The sequence below is a fragment of the Python bivittatus genome, unplaced genomic scaffold (assembly GCF_059951505.1).
Source record: "Python bivittatus isolate LINGU-HERP-01145 unplaced genomic scaffold, Pbiv_v1 ctg000350_np1212, whole genome shotgun sequence".
Taxonomy (NCBI): Eukaryota; Metazoa; Chordata; class Lepidosauria; order Squamata; family Pythonidae; genus Python; species Python bivittatus.
Window position 1 is genome coordinate 38342433 of NW_028277074.1, and position 17656 is coordinate 38360088.

Genomic DNA, 17656 nt, shown 5'->3' on the forward strand with positions numbered 1-17656 from the left:
CACTCCCTCCCCCACCCAGCAGGAGCCACTTACCTGCCTGTTGGCTTGGGAATCACAGCTTCCTACCAGCTTGCCACTGACTTTGCTTGTGGGAAGCCAGCAGGAAATTGCCTTACCTAATAACAATGGGATTTGGTTAATGATGGCCACCTGGACTGCAGGGATTGCCATCACTAAGGGATGCAGTTGTGCTTTATGTCTGCATCACTTAGCAATGGAAATTCCAGTCCCAATTGCCATTGTAAGTTGAGGACTTACAATACCTATATCCAGGTCAAAGCAAGTTTAGCCAGCAAATATGACTTGATATTTATTGATTAAACATCAGCAAACACCTAAAAAGTTAACTGGAAAAATGGGACAAAAATATATAAAATCAGAAAGAGGGAGAAAGATAGAGATCAATAACAGGCAAAAATAAAAAGAAGAGGACTTAATAACAAGAATCTAAATTATATGTATATGTCTTCATATCAAAAGTACGGGCTTCAAAAGTCATTTGAAAGTTTCTAATCTTCTTAAGATAGTTGAATAGGTAATTTCTGTAAGTGATTAGGAAGTGAGTTAGTGAACTTGGTGTCCTTTAAAAGATTGGTCCACAGTTGACAGCATGATAGTTCTCTTTATCTCCCAGTGCTCAAACTCATGGGAAACCACTGTCCTGCAATCTCCCTGCAAGGAGCAGCTGTCTGGAGCACAAGTGGGCAATCTCCCATCCTCTCCTTATCCTGAGAGGTTCTGTGTCTACTCGCTGGTCCTTTAGTCTTAGCTGCAGTCACCATCTCCACTCATTCGGAGACGTCTTAGCTTGCCATTCCTCACCTGGAAGCCCTCTAACTTCCACTGTTTCTCATACATTAGTTAAATTAAATTCTGGAGCAGTCATCACAAAGGAGCTTCTCCCATTGGTGCCCTTCAGTACCAGTGCTACTGTCATCACTCAGATGAAGCCTTCTCTAGATAAATTGTTGGATCATATTATTTCTTCCACTGGAAAAGTTCATAGAGATTGCTATCTAATTTCTCTGAACGTAAACCTAATAGTGATTGTAAAACATCATTGGTGTCAGATTCTAACTAAACTGCAGTTGCTCATTTTGATTTAACACTGGTCATATTTACTTACTACCCTTGTCCTATACAGTATAATATACTACAGCTGTAGATAAGCATATGTAGAAGCTGCATCCTATATAAATCCACCTGGGAGTAAATGCTACTGAATTGAATAGAACATATTTTGGAATCTCTGCATGTGGGTGGTACTCTATGCTTCAGCTGAAAAAGCTCCATGTAAAACAAACAAATACAACTGGGCTGCAGATAATAGCTATGTAAGTGACTCCATCTTCCTAGCACTAAATGCCCTGAATCACACTCTTGATAGAACCATTGATTTACTTCCATTTGATGTATAAAAGAGGGAGGGAGGGAGGGAGGGAGGGAGGGGCAGGGACTATAGAAAAATAGTAAGTCAGAAAATACTACCTCTAGTGAAGTTCTTGAAAGCTTACACTATAATACAATTGCTAGTCTTTAAATGTGTAAATTCTCCTAGAGTTTTCTAGAGTATAGACAAAATAAATGTGTGTGCGTCTGTGTGTGAGAGAGACAGGGAGGGAGAGAGTCTGTACTCCTATGTCTACTCACTTTTGTAAAACAAACCAACAAAAACATGACATAGTTATCTTCAAACGATTTTATATAAGAAGCCCAACTGTCCTTTAAAACCATCAGTATATTATGCTGCAGCAAGGTTGTAAGAGTGATCATCCTGGTGCCATCACCGCGTAAGATTATTGGCACGGTATATTGCATGCTACTAATGATTATACTGACAGTGTCTGATTATGAGCTAATTCAAGACACACAGTGCACTACTTAATCCTGAGAGGACTGAGGGAAGACATATTATCTCCTTCTTGGCTACCCTACATGGGCTTCTGGCAGGCGTGCTCTATCTTTTTTATGTCTGGGGACACATGTTTTTATTATTAATTTTGTGGTGATCAAAGGCCTCAGTGGGCTGTGCAAAGATGTACTGACAGCACCAGGCTGACTTGGCAGAGATAAATATTCTAACTCATTTGTAAGCAGGATTTGCAGGATTTTTTTTCCTTTTTTCTTTTCTGAAAAGTGTTTTAAAAGTCTTTTATTTTGTTTAGTTTCCTGCTGAAAATCAGGAATAAAATCAGGAAAATCAGCAAGAAATAGTTGCCCTGTTTTTCAGCAGTATCAGAAAATTAGATTTTTATTCTTAGATTTGGGTCTTAGGCTAACTGTACTTTTTGTCCTTTAATTGCCTCTCTGCATGGGATTCTTGTTTATTCTTGTCTTGAAGATTGTGTGTTTTAACTACTGTGTTATTTGGTTTTATTGTTTTCTTTAGGTATCTCTAAATGAATTGTAAACTGTCACAAGTTCCTCCAGAGACTGAATGTGCTATAAATATTTTATATACAGGCATACATACATATCCGCCATTCTCTTCCCTTTAAAGGTAAGCCACATTATGCAAAAAATAGAAGAAGAATAAAAATAGTATCCAAAGAAATTAAAGTTGTGAAATAAGGGAAGGAAATACAGTTTATTCTAGTTTACACCAGCACTGTTTACTCTCTGTGACTTTTGGCCCTTGTAACTTATCCTTGTTTCTACCATGTCAATATCCTGCTTCATACCTTGCCTTTTGTTCTTTAAATTTCTCACCTCTCTTGCTGAGGGTCTCTGCAACAGCATCCAGCCATGACTTTCTGGGTCTTCCTTTTCTTTTTGACCCATTCACTCTCACATGTTTGTTTTGTACAAATAAATAAAAACATTTACTGAAAAATATTGAAGTAGTGGAAGATATTCTTTCAGTTTAATCCACGAGGAACCGTAACAGCATCATGCCCCATGGAGAGGTGCGAAGACAAAAAGATGTGTATAGAGCTGTTACTTATTCCCCCTATAATTGTCTGCATCTAAATATTTCAGATTGCTTTCCCTCAATATATACTACGTTCTGGAAAGCTCCATCCTGTCTGCAACATAGCCCAGGAGTCGGGACTGGAACAGCAAAAAACTCTGTAAAAGCCGTAGATGAAGCTGCAGAGTGATGAGAATGAGAGAAAGAAGACAACTATGTGGTTTTGTAATTGCTAACCAAATTACAAATTGACTAGGGCCACGGAAGAGACATATTTGGTCAGGATTCCTGTGGTTAAAAATTGTCAGTTCTGATGAATTAAAAGAGGGTCATGCATCAGTAATTTAATTATTTTGCTGAAAGAAATGACAGTGAGAGTTGACAAGAGTACGGCAGTATACATACTCATCTTGGCATTCAGGAAATCACATGATACCCAACAAACTTGCTTGGTCTTTGGACAGTAATAGGCAATTGTTGGGATTCTTTTGAATAATTCAACTGGCATCTCTACAGTATAGCGCTATCTTCAGTGGGGCTCCTTGTGAGTGAGGTAGTCCACAGGACTTCTCTGCTGCAGAGTTTCCTTGCAGCAGTGAGGAAAATGAGCTATGCCAGCTATCTTATGGATTTTCATGAGTTAAAGCAAATGGTGAAGTAATATTTTATGCCTCACACATTGTTGACAGCTACTTCAACTAACAAGGCTAATGATGAGGGATATTAGGAACTGTAGTTCAGGAATATCTGTGGTTCCTCACCTCTTCTTTCAAGAGAAAATGGTGTATAAAAGGGGAGCTCAAGAAAAGAAGAGCTTTCAGAAGAGGCAGTTGAGTTTTTGCTTTGTTTTGGGGCCCTGGGTGTGTGATGGAACCTCTTTCCTGGTTCTGCTAATGGCTGGTTTTGTGATTTTTCTGCTGTGGAGTTTTACTTTGTGTGTGTGTGTGTATCAATGACTTGATGGCACATCATTTTTTTTAAAAAAAAAATTTGAATCCAGAGTTACTATTTCTGGACTGTAATATATGGGGTACCACTAGATGTCAGCAAGGAGTTTAGGTTTTCTATATCTCTTAGCTCCCATCAAGTGCTTGTTCAGATACGTACAGCGCAGATATAGTGGAATAGTTGTAAGTTGGAAATGAATGAGTTTTTTTAATCCCCACCAGGAACCAGAACACTCTGTATTCAGATACTCAGTGTGCAATTAAATGTGTGCAGCTGTGCAATATTGGATTTATATTCGGTAAAAATGTAAATTGTTCAGCAGTACAGCTTTCTGTTTTTTTTTTTTTTTTTTTACTATTTGTTCAGATTCATTGAGGCTCTATGATAATCCTCTCGCCTGCATTTTCCTTTTACTCTTGTGAAAGGCAATTTTCTAACCAGCTGCAGTTTTCCATTCTTTCACCAAGGTGGCACACTTAATATGCATTTTTTATTATTTTTAAATGGTATCTAAATTCTTCTGTTTGTCACAGTCACGTTAACTGGTCCAAAATTGCCCTGGCACCTCTGGAAGTGTTATGATAGAATATCACCCAAGGTCTTCTTTAAATAAAATCACAGCATTTTATGCCTTAAGCTAATTCAGACGTTTGTGGTTGTTATTGCTGTTGGTGTTCTGGGGGGTTAGGGGTGGTGGAATCAAAGGATATAAGGTTATTGAATTTTGTCATATTTTCTCACTGAAGTTTACTTTAATTGTCTCTAGGGTCTGGGTAGGCAGTATTTTAAAAATTAATGCACTCGAACAGAATTATCAATGGGTGATCTTAAAAAAAATCTGCTAGTAGTTTTTCAGAAGAATATCATCACAGGTTAGGAGATATGTTAGACAAAACTCTAGTTCAATAGCTTTGTTCAGCTTGCTTTAGTTTTTGTTGATGGCTGTGTGTCTAGTTCTGGAATTTTTGGTTCCTAATTCCTCAATTTGTTTTCTACACAGGATGCCTTGAAGTTAACTACTTGATGGCTAGACGACCACAACATGTAAGACTAGGCTTTAAGGTTTGGAAGGAGGTTATAGGAATTTATAGGAACCCAGTCATTGTTTTAACACATTATGTGAACAAAGCCATCATATCACACCATAATTATATGGCTTATTCATTGGTGCATAGTATATCATGTGACTACAGCACTTTAGTTTATTAATCTGGGATTCAGGATGAATGAATTGTATGAAACCATCCTCTCTGTACTTTCTGTACAACTGAGGTAGGGCTGAACAAACTATGTTCTTCCATATATTGTTCAATTACAATTCTCATCCATCCTAGAGAAACAGTGGCTGTTGCAGTCCAAAACATCTGGTAGGCTACAAATGTTCAGCCTTGTGTGAAGACTACTAGTTAAAGCTTGAATCCAGGTTGGAATTCCCTCAGTCTTAAAAATAAATAAAAATAAAAATAAATAGCCCTAAAGTTTATAAATCAGTCTTATGACCTTGCCTACTATCTGTCTCCAACTCTTGTTCTTTATTACATATAGAGAATAGTTTTCACATCACACTAAAGTGGGGTTGTTTCAATAATGGCCCCCTAAATCAGTCAATGTGCTAATCCAATAACCAAGGGTAGATAATCGTGCTGTGCACCTCACACACATAGCCTGTTCTTATGGCCTTGGAACTCTTTTCCCATCACATATTGACAGCTGAGGGAAAACCAGCTAATTATGGCAGTGTGAGATTTGTTTAATGTTTTTATTTTTCTAAAGATCCAATAAAACATTCTTTAATCTTTTAAAAAAATCACAAAAAGGGGATGAACATTTTGTTTCCCTTGGCCCTGATGCCAGACTTCCATTGCTGCTCCTTTCGTGGCCTTCGGAAACAGCAGTAGTAAGCATGGTGCTGATACAATCCCGAGTTGTACAAAATAATCCTTAAAACATGATTTACAAACCCAAGGGCTAGATTGACACCACCATCTTTGCATGTTTGCTCACCAAATCATTCCTCTCCCCTGGTCAAGATTCATCTCATGTGACAGCAATACATGTTGTTTGGTAACAGGGTCAATTAAACTGCAACCATTTTTTAATTCCTCCCAAAGGAGGCTGAAGGTGGGGTGGGGAGGTGTCTTCTAAGACTTTATGAACTTCATGTATGAGCACTGGATGAGAGTTAGGGTTCTAATGAGGAAGAAGTTGCTTCAGTTTGCTAGTTTCATTAGCTGTAGCATGGTGCAATCAGATATGTCAGGGACATGGATGAGAGTGAAGAGCAGAGCATGTCCTGGGAATAAATACTGAGCTAATAACTGGCAGGAGAAAATATAATGAGAGGTTGCAACCTGTTGAATGTAAGGAAAGAAGAGTACGCCACTGCTCTCCCCCAACTCACCCCATCCTTTCAGGTTGCAATTTAACGAAGGAACTCAAGGAGACAACAACATTCAAGGCTCAAAGTAGGAAATAATAGCTATTCCTCCAGGAAATAGTTTGCATGACTGTTTGATAAGGAAAATTAGATAGCCCCTCTTCCCCACACAATTTGAAGCTCATTTGGGTCAAAACAACCCACAACTCAGTATGCTGTAGAAGCTTATTAACAAGGTTAGAATGTCCATATGACACACTAACCACATCTGACTCATTAAGTCTTCTAATTGAACAGGAACATTATGGCATAGGGTTGTGTATGAATGATACAACCTGCTTCAATTTTTACTATGGGGTGGGGGGGGTAAGGGTAAGATCTGTAGAAACTAGTTTTGAACAGTGCAACAGTATTTTAAAAAATGCCAAAGTTGTGGCTTGTGCCTTTTGTAGCAAAATATATTGGACAGGCCATATATATATTTGTTTATTAACTGATTGCATTAAATGATGGTCTCCCAAAAGTTCAGTTGGAATGCTATTGTATTTTCATTTTTTTTATGAATAATCCGGTCTTTAGAAATTCTTCTCCAAAGCAACACAGGAAAACCTGTAGTCTGGAAATAGATGCTTAGTCTTGATAGAAAGGCCAACATATTTTTGTTTTGTTTTTTCCCTGAAATAGGTAAAACAGAATTGCCAACTGCAGAAATTATCTTTGATAAGGGCTATTGAGGATGTATTGCTTGATCTCTGAGCATTTAGATGACTACACAGTCTCTATTATGAAACTGAAAAGTATCTTTTCACTTGGCCCCATCATCTTCCAAAAGCACATGCGTGGTGTTTTAGAAAAACTTACTACACACATAGTTTAAAATTCAGTGACTAGAAAAAACTAGAGCTTGGTATAAATCTGACTTTTATTATTTGGTTGACAGACACAAACAGTGACACATAGAATCTAAAGAGGGAAATAATTGAATTAGTAGTGGGAAGAACAGCAGGTACCTAGGCAGTGCTCTCAGTGTTCTACCTGGCCACTGCCTTAGATGTGTACAGCAACACTGTCACATTAATGTGATCACTGCTAGAGTATATAGCCTGAGCTGGCTGTTTCTCTGTCTGTTAGCCCAACCCCAGGCCATTTCCTCTATCACTGCCTGGCAGAAAGTGACTAGATGAAAAAGCTAGCCAGTTCAGGCTGGCAATAAATGCTGGCTCTAAAGCATATCATTGCAAGGGGAACAGCCAATAGGACTGCCAGGACCACTGTTCCAAATCGTCATCTGCTTTAGGCAACTACTTCATTCTATCTGATCATTGGCCAGGTTCCATTTATTCCTACTTGTCCTACTTCTAATTAAATACGTACAAGAAAATGGAGAAGAATTAAGGAGGTACCACTTTGTAGGAAACGTCAACAAGGGTAGGCATGGTTGGACATTTTCTATTTCAATATCACTGAAGTGAATGGCAGGAAAGCCATAACAATTCTGTAGGTTTCTTAGCTGTTTTTTAGCAGAAGTTGTGCACACAGTTTGGGGCAACTGCAAGAAATTAGGTAAGATGATGGATCTTCACTCCAAGGCTATTTTATACTACCCAGGTATTTCTGAGCTAATCTGCAGAAACTAGTAATGGATATTTATAGAGACATAGTAAGTGTAAGTTCCTAATATTGGCAAGGTGAGTGCAGGAAAGCAAAAGGCAATAGCTGAAAGGTTCTCAGAAGGCATGCTGTTTTATTGTCAGCGTACTGCAGTGTGTATGTTGCCAAGCGAATGCTACCAGGTATGTTCAGTAGGAGTAATTCAGGCCTTGTTCCTGGTTCGGTGTTTTGTTTTGTTTTATTTTGTTTCTGTCAGGAGAAGGCTTGCCCAGCATCTCTCTCCCCTGCAATGGAAGGAAATATAAACAGCTTGACTGTCAAAAACTGATATGAAGAATGTTAAGTTACTGTTATGGCTCACCAAAGGAGAGACTGCTCTGTTGGACCTTATGCTACTTTGATTTAACACATGCGGCTACATCCCCTCAGATATCACCTAATACATGAGTAAAATTGTATTACTAAATGTAATGTTTTAGTTTTTCCAGAATGTTTGTGAGCCATTATGGAAAGAAGGTAGGAACAGAGAAGAAACAGATGAAGACAGCTGCAAATGGAGGGTCTTTAGACATAACAGAGACCCTCCAGGATAGAAGGTTCCGGTACATATGGAAATAGGCCTACTAGATCTGAATTGCAAAATCAAAATAGCCACTAGATGGCTACAAGGAGAGTTTTCAGAATCTCTGTACTGAATTTATGTGGCCTAAATCTTGTGGCTCTGTTTCTTTAATATTTAAGGATAAAAGGTGCCAGCAAAGGCTATCCTAAGGAAGATGCAGCCCTGTGGGGAAATCCACTTTAAAATGGGTTGAAACAGGGATGCATCTTGGCCCCAACTTTATTTAACATTTACCTTACCTGCTTGGTAATTGCTGTATCAAGAAAGGAACATTGTCCACTTATATGGGCCAAGTCCTTTCATATGCAGATGAAACCAAAGTTTTTATCTGTTTCTCAAGTAGACATGAGTTAATAACTTTCAGCCTTCCCACTGAACTGCAGAGAGGACAATCTTACCATCAACTTTTTTTTTTTTTTAAAGGGTGTCTGTTCCAAAGGTCCTGCATTTGTCATTCAGGCAGAACTGATAGCCCCACCTCCACATGTTGGATCTGTTTCCCTCCAGGCCCATTGTATGACAAACACCATGCTGTCCTTTACTACCCACATTGGCATTAAGCCACTAATTTGAATATAAACATGGGGATACAGGGATAGGAAAAAGGATGTTTATTTGTAGAAGAGGAAATAAATATCATTTTAGAATATAACAACAGTTTGGTTAGCTTTCTGGGAAAAGGAGTAAAACCAAAGTTAAATGGTAAGTACATCCCATTGGTAAAAACCAATTGTCTCTTGAATGGAATCTATGCAATATATTTACTAACATTATCTTAGGGCAATTAATTAACGTATAACAAGTTTGCTGTTAAATATTATATTAAAGTTGTGGAAAAAATGGGATTAATGACTTTATTTCCTTCAAAGAACCCAAGGTAAACCAGAAGAAAAATGCAATGTTTTACATAAATGTAAGCCAGAGTTCTAACCCGAAGCTAATAAGAAGGAAGCAGAAAACATAAAAGGCACATAGAAGATAATATTTGAATAGGCATATAAGAGTCTATATTTCGAGGTCTGAGGCATTCTTTAATTATTTTTTTTTAATGTAATTCATTTTGAAGAAATATCTCTTGCATTCCTAAATGAATACTTCAATCTTCCACACACTTATCCTGGGGTACTAGAGTGACTGAGGGAGTACGCTTCATACAGGCTTGGCCTCCTCAGCCTGATATGACACTGTCAGGATGGAAGTCCCACTTATTTCAATGATACTTAGAGATGATCTTCAAAATCAGCATAATCATACAGAAATAACTCTTAGACTACTTCCAGCTGCAAAAGACTTCTCTCCTTTCTTTCTCTCTCTCTCTGGCTCCACAGACACACAGACACACACACACACACACACACCAACAACTCCACAGACTAATTTGAACATCCTCTTTGTTGTTTATTCACTGATTCACAAAGAACACTTCACAAGTAAAATTAAGTTTAGGAAGAAATCTGTGAAATATGCTTCTCAAGGCCTCCATGACTACATACAGTCATAAAACAACCCATTCTCACAGAAAAAGAGTGCCCTTGATTATGTACAGCATGCTTTTTTCCCAGCTTCATTCACCTGCAGACACATCAACTCCGTCCCAAGAATATTATAGATGCTATAAACAGCAGAACTGAAAGGGTGGAATTATACCTTCAATCCAGTCTAAAGCTATTATTTGATGACTATATTCTGCCTGAAAACTAACCATATGTTGAATTTTATATGAATAATATTGAAATACCATACCCATTCTCACGTATTTAATAAATCTTTCCAGCACTTTAGATGTACCTCAGCAAAGCACTTTGCATACCTTGAATGTTCTTTGTTAATTCTTACCCTGAATTATTTTAGTTTTTCTCCATAAATCCCCAATTATTGGAATACTGAATTTAATGGATCCCTCAAAAAAAAAAGGGGGGGGAGGAATTATATTGATCTAGGATCCTCCTTTGAGGCTTTTTTAATTGAAAAAATAAGAGAAATTTCATTTTAAAAAGTAAAGTGAACTATCCAATAAAAAAGTATGAGAAAACAAAAACAAATTGATATAACCATCGAGTTTGCTTTTTAACTGATTAGAAATACTGACTTAAAAAATATCAGTCCATCTGATTATCTTAAATGCTGACCCAATGTCTCTTCAATATGTGAGGCTTTGAGAATTGCCCCACTGTGTATTCCTATCAAAAGCATTGGTAATACTGATCTAAATCATAACTTCTGGATGATCCTTCTGTAAAAGGTTTCCCTTTCAACTGAGACAGAGAACATAGGATCTTCCAGATGTTGCAGAACTGCAACTCCCAACAGGCACTGCTAACAGGGCCCATGTTCCTCACCATTGCCTTACTGCCTAAGTCAATTTACAGGTACTCAGGAGTAAGCCTCACTGAGTTTAATAGGCTTTACTCCAGATAAATCTGCATATGAATGCAGTTTTCATTGTTTAAGACTTTGTTTACTTATAATATATACTGAGTTGTTAATTTTCATATATCACATGCAAGCACTAGGAAAAAAAAAACAACTTGATTTCTTCAAACATGAACACAAAGTAGTAAAATCCAAGTTCAATAGATCCTGAAATAGTGTTACATATGCTGTCCTAGACATACTTTTTAAGCTGTTTGTGGTGTTTTCATGCTGGTTATATTTTAGATAGGGACCATTGCTGAGGATGCCTCAGGACAAGATTGCCCTGAATTTGAGCTAAGTGGCTCTGGATTATATGCATGTCATGTGCCTTCATAAGGAAATGGAACAATTGTAGAAATTCGGGCAGGAAGTTGTGACAGATTAAGAGCACGCGTAAATGATTGCATAACCTATTTTTCAGTCTATTCGTGTAATTAATATACTAGAAGCAGTTCCTTGGGTCCAGATGGAATTCAGTGTTCCAGATCTTCATAAATGCATTGCAAATAAAATACTGATTTTCCTCCCCCTCCTCCTCCTTCTAGAATCCTTTATAGGTTCTCCACTAGAGGAAACATGATGTAGGAGATTTGATGAAAAAAATATCATGGATAATACTTAGACTGGATAACCCACTTGGTTTGGATGTGAACAAAATAATTCTGAAGGGAAAAACAGGGCTGATTGAAGTAGAAATGGGCAATTTTTTTCTCATCTTAATGATGACAGTTTCTACTTTTCATAGGAAAAGGACAATAAGAATTTCAATAAAAGCATCTTTGTGCCTTTCATGTACATTTTTTCTAATATATATTTTTGTAGGTGCTTTTCCAAACTCTACTTTTTGAAAGCTATTCTTCTATAGAAAGGTGTGGTTTGAGATGCATATTTATTTGATATATGCATTTTGTGTGTACTAATATAAGTTATACTTGGAAAATTTAGTTTTGAATTGCAGTATACAAACAAAATAATAAACAAAACATATACATTTATGCAGGGGTGTGTGTGTGTGTGTGTGTGTGTGTGTGTATTTGTGAATAGAGAAAGAAAAGTACATCATGTCATAATTTTTGTTCCATATCAAGTATCAGTGTCAGTATATTCCTCTAAAAATCCATTTATTTATTTATTTAGTTAGTTAGTTAGCTAGCTAGTTAGTTAGTAGTAATAGTAGAAGCAGCAATATTTAATTACAGGTGGGGAATAGGATTGGGACCTAGAATCAGATCTTTTAACACCACTGCTTTAATGGATTGAATAATGTCATTAGAAGGCTGGACCAACATATAAACTCTGTCCTATGAGCCCAGTGTGATAGACTAGGACTAGGGACCCCCAAGTTCAAGTCTCCCTTTAGCCATGAAAACTCACCAGGTGCCTTTGGCCGGTCTCAGTCCAACTAGTTCCTATGGTTGTTATGATGAGGATAAACTGAAGCTATCATAAGCCATCTTGCATTCCTTGAGAAAAGATGGAGCATAAATCTAGGTAAAAATAATAATAGTAATAATAATAGTAGCAATTCAGTTATTCCCTGGGGATACTGCAGAAGATTCAACCTGGAAAAGGTAAGGGTTTGGGCAGTGGAGAACAGTTATAATTGAGGGCAGCTTGACTGGGAACCTTCATGAACTCAAAAACTGCTGCTACTGTCAAGAATTATTCCTTGTCAGTTTTTTCCTCTTTCCCTAAGCCGAATGTACATGGACTATCTTTCTTTGATTCCCTCCATTATCTCTCAAGCCTTATATGAGAAGAGCAGCTTTAAAACCTTTGGCCAGGAATATTGGTTCTTGTGGTTCCACTGCACGATGACTACAAAGCCAAAGGAGACAGACCAAGAAAGTTTCAATATTGTTTCACTCACCCCATACTGTATTACACAAAAGGATGTGTGCAAGTACGTCAGCTGAAATCTGCTCCTCCAGTAACAACTATACAGCAACCCAAAGTGGAATGGCCCAAGATTAGGGCTGGAAGGACAGAATAGCCCCTACAAACTGCCATTTCCTTCTCCCCTCCCATAGTGCCATCCTAGTCCACATACAGCAGGACATTGCTAAATGTTCCCAAAGACTTTTCTTGTGTCCCCACACAATTAATGAATCAGGGTTCATTGATTGACTGATCTGGTCATTGCTCAAATTAATCTCTGAAGTTAACTATACATAATAGTGTAAAAATTGAAATACCAGTTGAACTTCTGAAGGTCTAGAAATTATCATTAAAAAATTCAGTTTCATTTGCCATGAACAAATAAACAAAATCCTAGAGGTCCTAAGAGCAAGGTAGAAATAATAAAGTACTGTGTTCATGGAAATTCAGAATATTGTGGGCTGGTTTTACATGCTTAGAACAAAGAATACCACCTCTATTCAGGCGTTCTGCCATGTACCAAATTTATTTTTATAACATTATTTTCCTTTTGCTGATGAAACTCAAGTATGAATTACAGATCTGGTGCAGAGCCAACACATTAATATTAAAAGGAAAGTCGCTGATATTCACCTTTTCTGCTTTCACTCAGTGGAAAACCTAGTGTTGTGTGTTATGTTCTTATGCACCTTGGCAAGGGGGGAGCACTCAGTGCTATTTGTCTTCACTGCCAAACTTTGTCCAAACATAACCTATATTCTTGGTTTCCTTGTTTCACTCCCACTACCTGAAAAAAAATAGTACTCTAAATCTTTTCTCTTCTCTCATCAATAGTAAATTCTTCTTAGTGATTAAAAGTCAAAGACTGTATAGGTGGCACTAAATTATTCAAATGACAAGGAAGAAATATTTACAGTTCAAATGAAGCTAAATTTCCCCCCAGGCCAGTCTTTTCTTCCATCTCTGGGAAAACTAAAATGCATCATTCTGTCAATCAGAAGATCCCGAATTAACTTTTTTCTTAATTTCATCATTTGGGATTGGCAAATCTTTTCCCATTCCTGGTGCCAAATTCAAGGTACTGGATATAACACTTGAGGCAGAAATTTCCACAATCTCTTTCCCTAGCATTAAATCCTGAATTAAATAACTATCATTTTGCTGCTCCTTATCCATTCAAATAATGGAAGACCTGTTAGCATTTCAGGTCTAAGGATCTAGCCCAGTGTTGTCCAAACTTGGCCACTTTAAGATGAGTGGACTTCAACTCCCAGAATTCCCCAGCTAGCATGGCTGGCTGGGGAATTCTGGGAGTTGAAGTCCACTCATCTTAAAGTGGCCAAGTTTGGACAACACTGGGCTAGCCTAATCTTGATTACATTGTACTGTTCCGTGCATTGGCATTTCCCTTAGTGGGAATGTAACATAGCAATATATGACCTTCAAATAGAACTGTTACTGTTGATTTACAGATGTAGTATTTATTGGCTGTTTTTCTGAAGAAAATGTATAAAATTTTAATGAAGGTTTCAGCTGGACAGTTTTCAAATACAGTAGAAGGGTGGAGAGAGAGGCATTGTCTACCATTCTAGAAAATGAATAAGAAAAAAAAAAGTTTAAAAGAAGAAGTGGCATAACTAGAAATTATACGGCTAAGGTTAGATACGCCCTACTCCTGAATCTGTATAGCTGTATTACTTTCCTTAATCTATATGCTACAACTGCTTTCTTGTAGAATTCTAATTTACTTCTCATAATTAAATAAGGCTTTTGCTGAGAATTTTTAATCACTTGAGTACTGTTATATACATTATTAACAGAGGACTTATTTTTGTATTTAAAAAATTCTTTGTGCTTCATATAACATTTTAAAACTTGATGAAGACAACTTTGTTCTCAAATTCCCTATAAGACATTGATCCTAGCATATACCTGTATGTTTTTAGATCTGAGATTATAGTCAGAAGACTAAACTTCAGATTTTACAGCTTTTTCAGTTCTTTTATTCAGTTCACAAGTAAGCACAGGCTAGGACGTTAGTGTAAGGATGATGGTGGTATCAAAGGTGGTTACAGGTGGCAATAAAAGGATTTAATGTTTTGCTTTCACTTTCAGATAGATGCCCAGTCTAGTACAGTTTCCACGTAACTGCAGATTGTATTCATCCAATTTTTCTTTTGTAGATAGAGATACAAGGATCCCAGTCCAGATAAACACTACCCCAGCACAGAGTAGACTGCTTCCCTAGGCTACATGCTACATTCTAATTCTGCAACTGATCTGCTTTATTGAGCAGAGGGGCAGGAAATAATACCACTACATGCATTCCATGTTTTTTTTTAAAGAAGCAGAAAAGCAGAATGGCTTCTGATTTAAACTTCCACCATCTCATAACTGTGAATGGCCCTCAGGATTGCAAACAGGTAGTTGACTGAAATACCTACGCTCTCACAAACATCCATTTCACATACACCGTACTCACATAACATTATGATATCATTCCTACACAGTACACATAATGATCAACTGAGAAGCTAGTCACCTATTTCCTTCAAGCTGTAATTTTTGTGGCAAGGGCCACATATTTATGAGCTACCTATCAATGCCACTGATGAGAAGTGGACCATCTAAGACCCAGGACTGCATGGGCTTCATAAAAATTTCAACCAAGACATTCAAAGTTGTTCAGAAACTACAATATTAATGAGACAAGAGAGAAAATTATTTCATAAACAATAAACTGAAGAAAAATTAAAATAAATATATTTAATTTTAACTAATATTGACATATAATAAGGCCTGAGAAAGTTATGTAACCCTCTCTGAGATAATCATTTTCTCTAGATTAGCATAAAGATTTCAGTTACTGATTATCTGGTTGGCAAGGATGCATTTGAACACCTGCATGTGTTAAAAATTGCATCATAAACAATATTATTTATGTTCCTCTACTGCTGACATTAAGTTTTTAGCATTGTTATCTAGCTCATTCACTTTGTTCACGGTTGCTTTTAAATGACTCCTTTCATTTCCTTTAATAACCATTGAGGAAGCTATTGCTCATTCTAATAGATTCTACTCTGAAAATGTTTCCTTATATTCAGCCTTAATTTCCACTATTCATTACATCCAATTACAACTAATTAAACTTCTATATATCACCTGTAACATTTCCACTAATTTACAGCTGATATTTTGTGAAGGTGTCTAAATAATTAGAACTCTTCCGATATCAGATAGGATGTCACACTGAAGAGGGACAAGACCTATTCTTGAGGGGGAGGGGGGGAGAGAGAGAGAGAGAGAGAATGATTTTAAGTTAGAGGAAGCAGGCACTGGATAAACATTTGCAAAAACTTCCAACAATGGATCCAATTAATCACCCAGAAAAGTGGTGGGCTCCCCTTTGCAAGATGTGTTCATGCAAAGATTAGACAGCCAATTTTCAGAGATTACTGCACTGTACAATGTATTGTATTCAATAGCAAAACAGTTATTTCCAACTCCATGAGTTAGATTCTTCTTTATTTTGGTTCTTATGATATTTTCAAGCCTCGCTTATTTTGTCTGTGCTTCCTCTTTCATAAAATCACATTGTATCATATGGTATAGCTCTATCATACTTCATACCATGTAACTTCCAATCCACTGTAGCTCTTCTATCTTTCATAAAGGCATACTAAATTCTGAGTAAGTATCTTTTTTTTTTTTAATTGCCTGAAACTGCAGTACCAAAAGGTGGTCAAGCATCAAGTAGATTAGGGCCCAGGTTGAATAGCTTGATAAACATTTCCTGTTGTTTCTGAGCCAGCAAGGGGACAACTACCAGACTTACGTATTTCAGTTTGTTCTAAATATCCTCCCCCCCAGCATCAGTTATTTCCCCAAATAAATAATATTTTCTATGTTATAGATCCTGTCTTGTCTAATAATAATAGTGCTACCATGGTTACAAGTCTCTTGTAGCTTTTATTGCTTTGTATTTAATAGATGTACATTAAACAATAATTTTCAGACTAAGTACTTGGTAACTGGACAATGTTTTCAAGCAGAACCATTATTTCATTTATGAATTGGCTGCTATAACTTGCTAAACCCAGGAAGGGAGGGAAAAAATGTAGAGACCTGTGAGATGAGCTGCTAAAATACACTATTTATTTGTTTATTTATTTATCAAATTTATATGGCCACTCATCTCACAAGAAGTGACTCTGGGCAGCGTGCAACAAAAATAAAAAAAAACAATAAACATGTCTGTTGTTCTGGTCGTTGTTGTTGTTGCTGTTGTAAGCCTTGTTGCTTTTCCTACTTTTTGATCAAACCGGTCATCCTTCTGGCAGGTCTCAATGCTATTGCAGACTTCTGTCCAAAATTTGATCACTTTTGCTATTATTGTGCGGTTGTTCGTATGCTATTATTTTGAATATAAACCAGCACAAATAAGGTTACCACATCTGGGGTGCAAAAAAAAAAAAAAAGAACGACCATTCATTGGCAACAGAAATTTAGATTTTCTGCAGTTTTTTGCTGCTATCTTATGACCTTCTGGATTTTTGCAGAGCAAGATATGGTAGCCCTAGTAAAAGCCATCCATCCAATTATCATCTGATTAGTCTTCTTGGAAGTCCCAGGTGATTATACTCACACTTCTTATTTCATAAGCCTCTTGATTGGTTAGAACATTTCTTGCTGGTGAACAAGCAGCCTTGTGGGAGTGAGGCAGTCAAGCATGGATCAATGTATTATCCTGCAGTTTTTGGCAGAGAAATAGACACATGCACACACACCCTCTCCCTTTATGTCATCTTTACTGAACTACAATCAGTATTTGATTGTATACCAAGAGATAGACTCTGGTGGAAATTGTCTAATCTGTCAGTCCTATAAGGTAGAC

The 17656-nt window shown here is 37.1% G+C and overlaps 1 long non-coding RNA gene across 2 annotated transcripts in view; it reads right to left on the reverse strand.

Annotated features, from left to right (window-relative positions):
* Positions 1-7236: 7236 nt before the first annotated feature.
* The window catches only part of LOC148215160 (uncharacterized), a 98320-nt gene continuing 87900 nt past the window's right edge, over positions 7237-17656 (reverse strand). For both annotated transcript variants that reach the window (XR_015796730.1, XR_015796731.1), the window contains exons 3-4: positions 12259-12347; positions 7237-8131 (exon numbers count right to left, since the gene is read on the reverse strand). This is a non-coding gene — a long non-coding RNA (uncharacterized LOC148215160). The remainder of the gene's footprint in view (positions 8132-12258; positions 12348-17656) is intronic.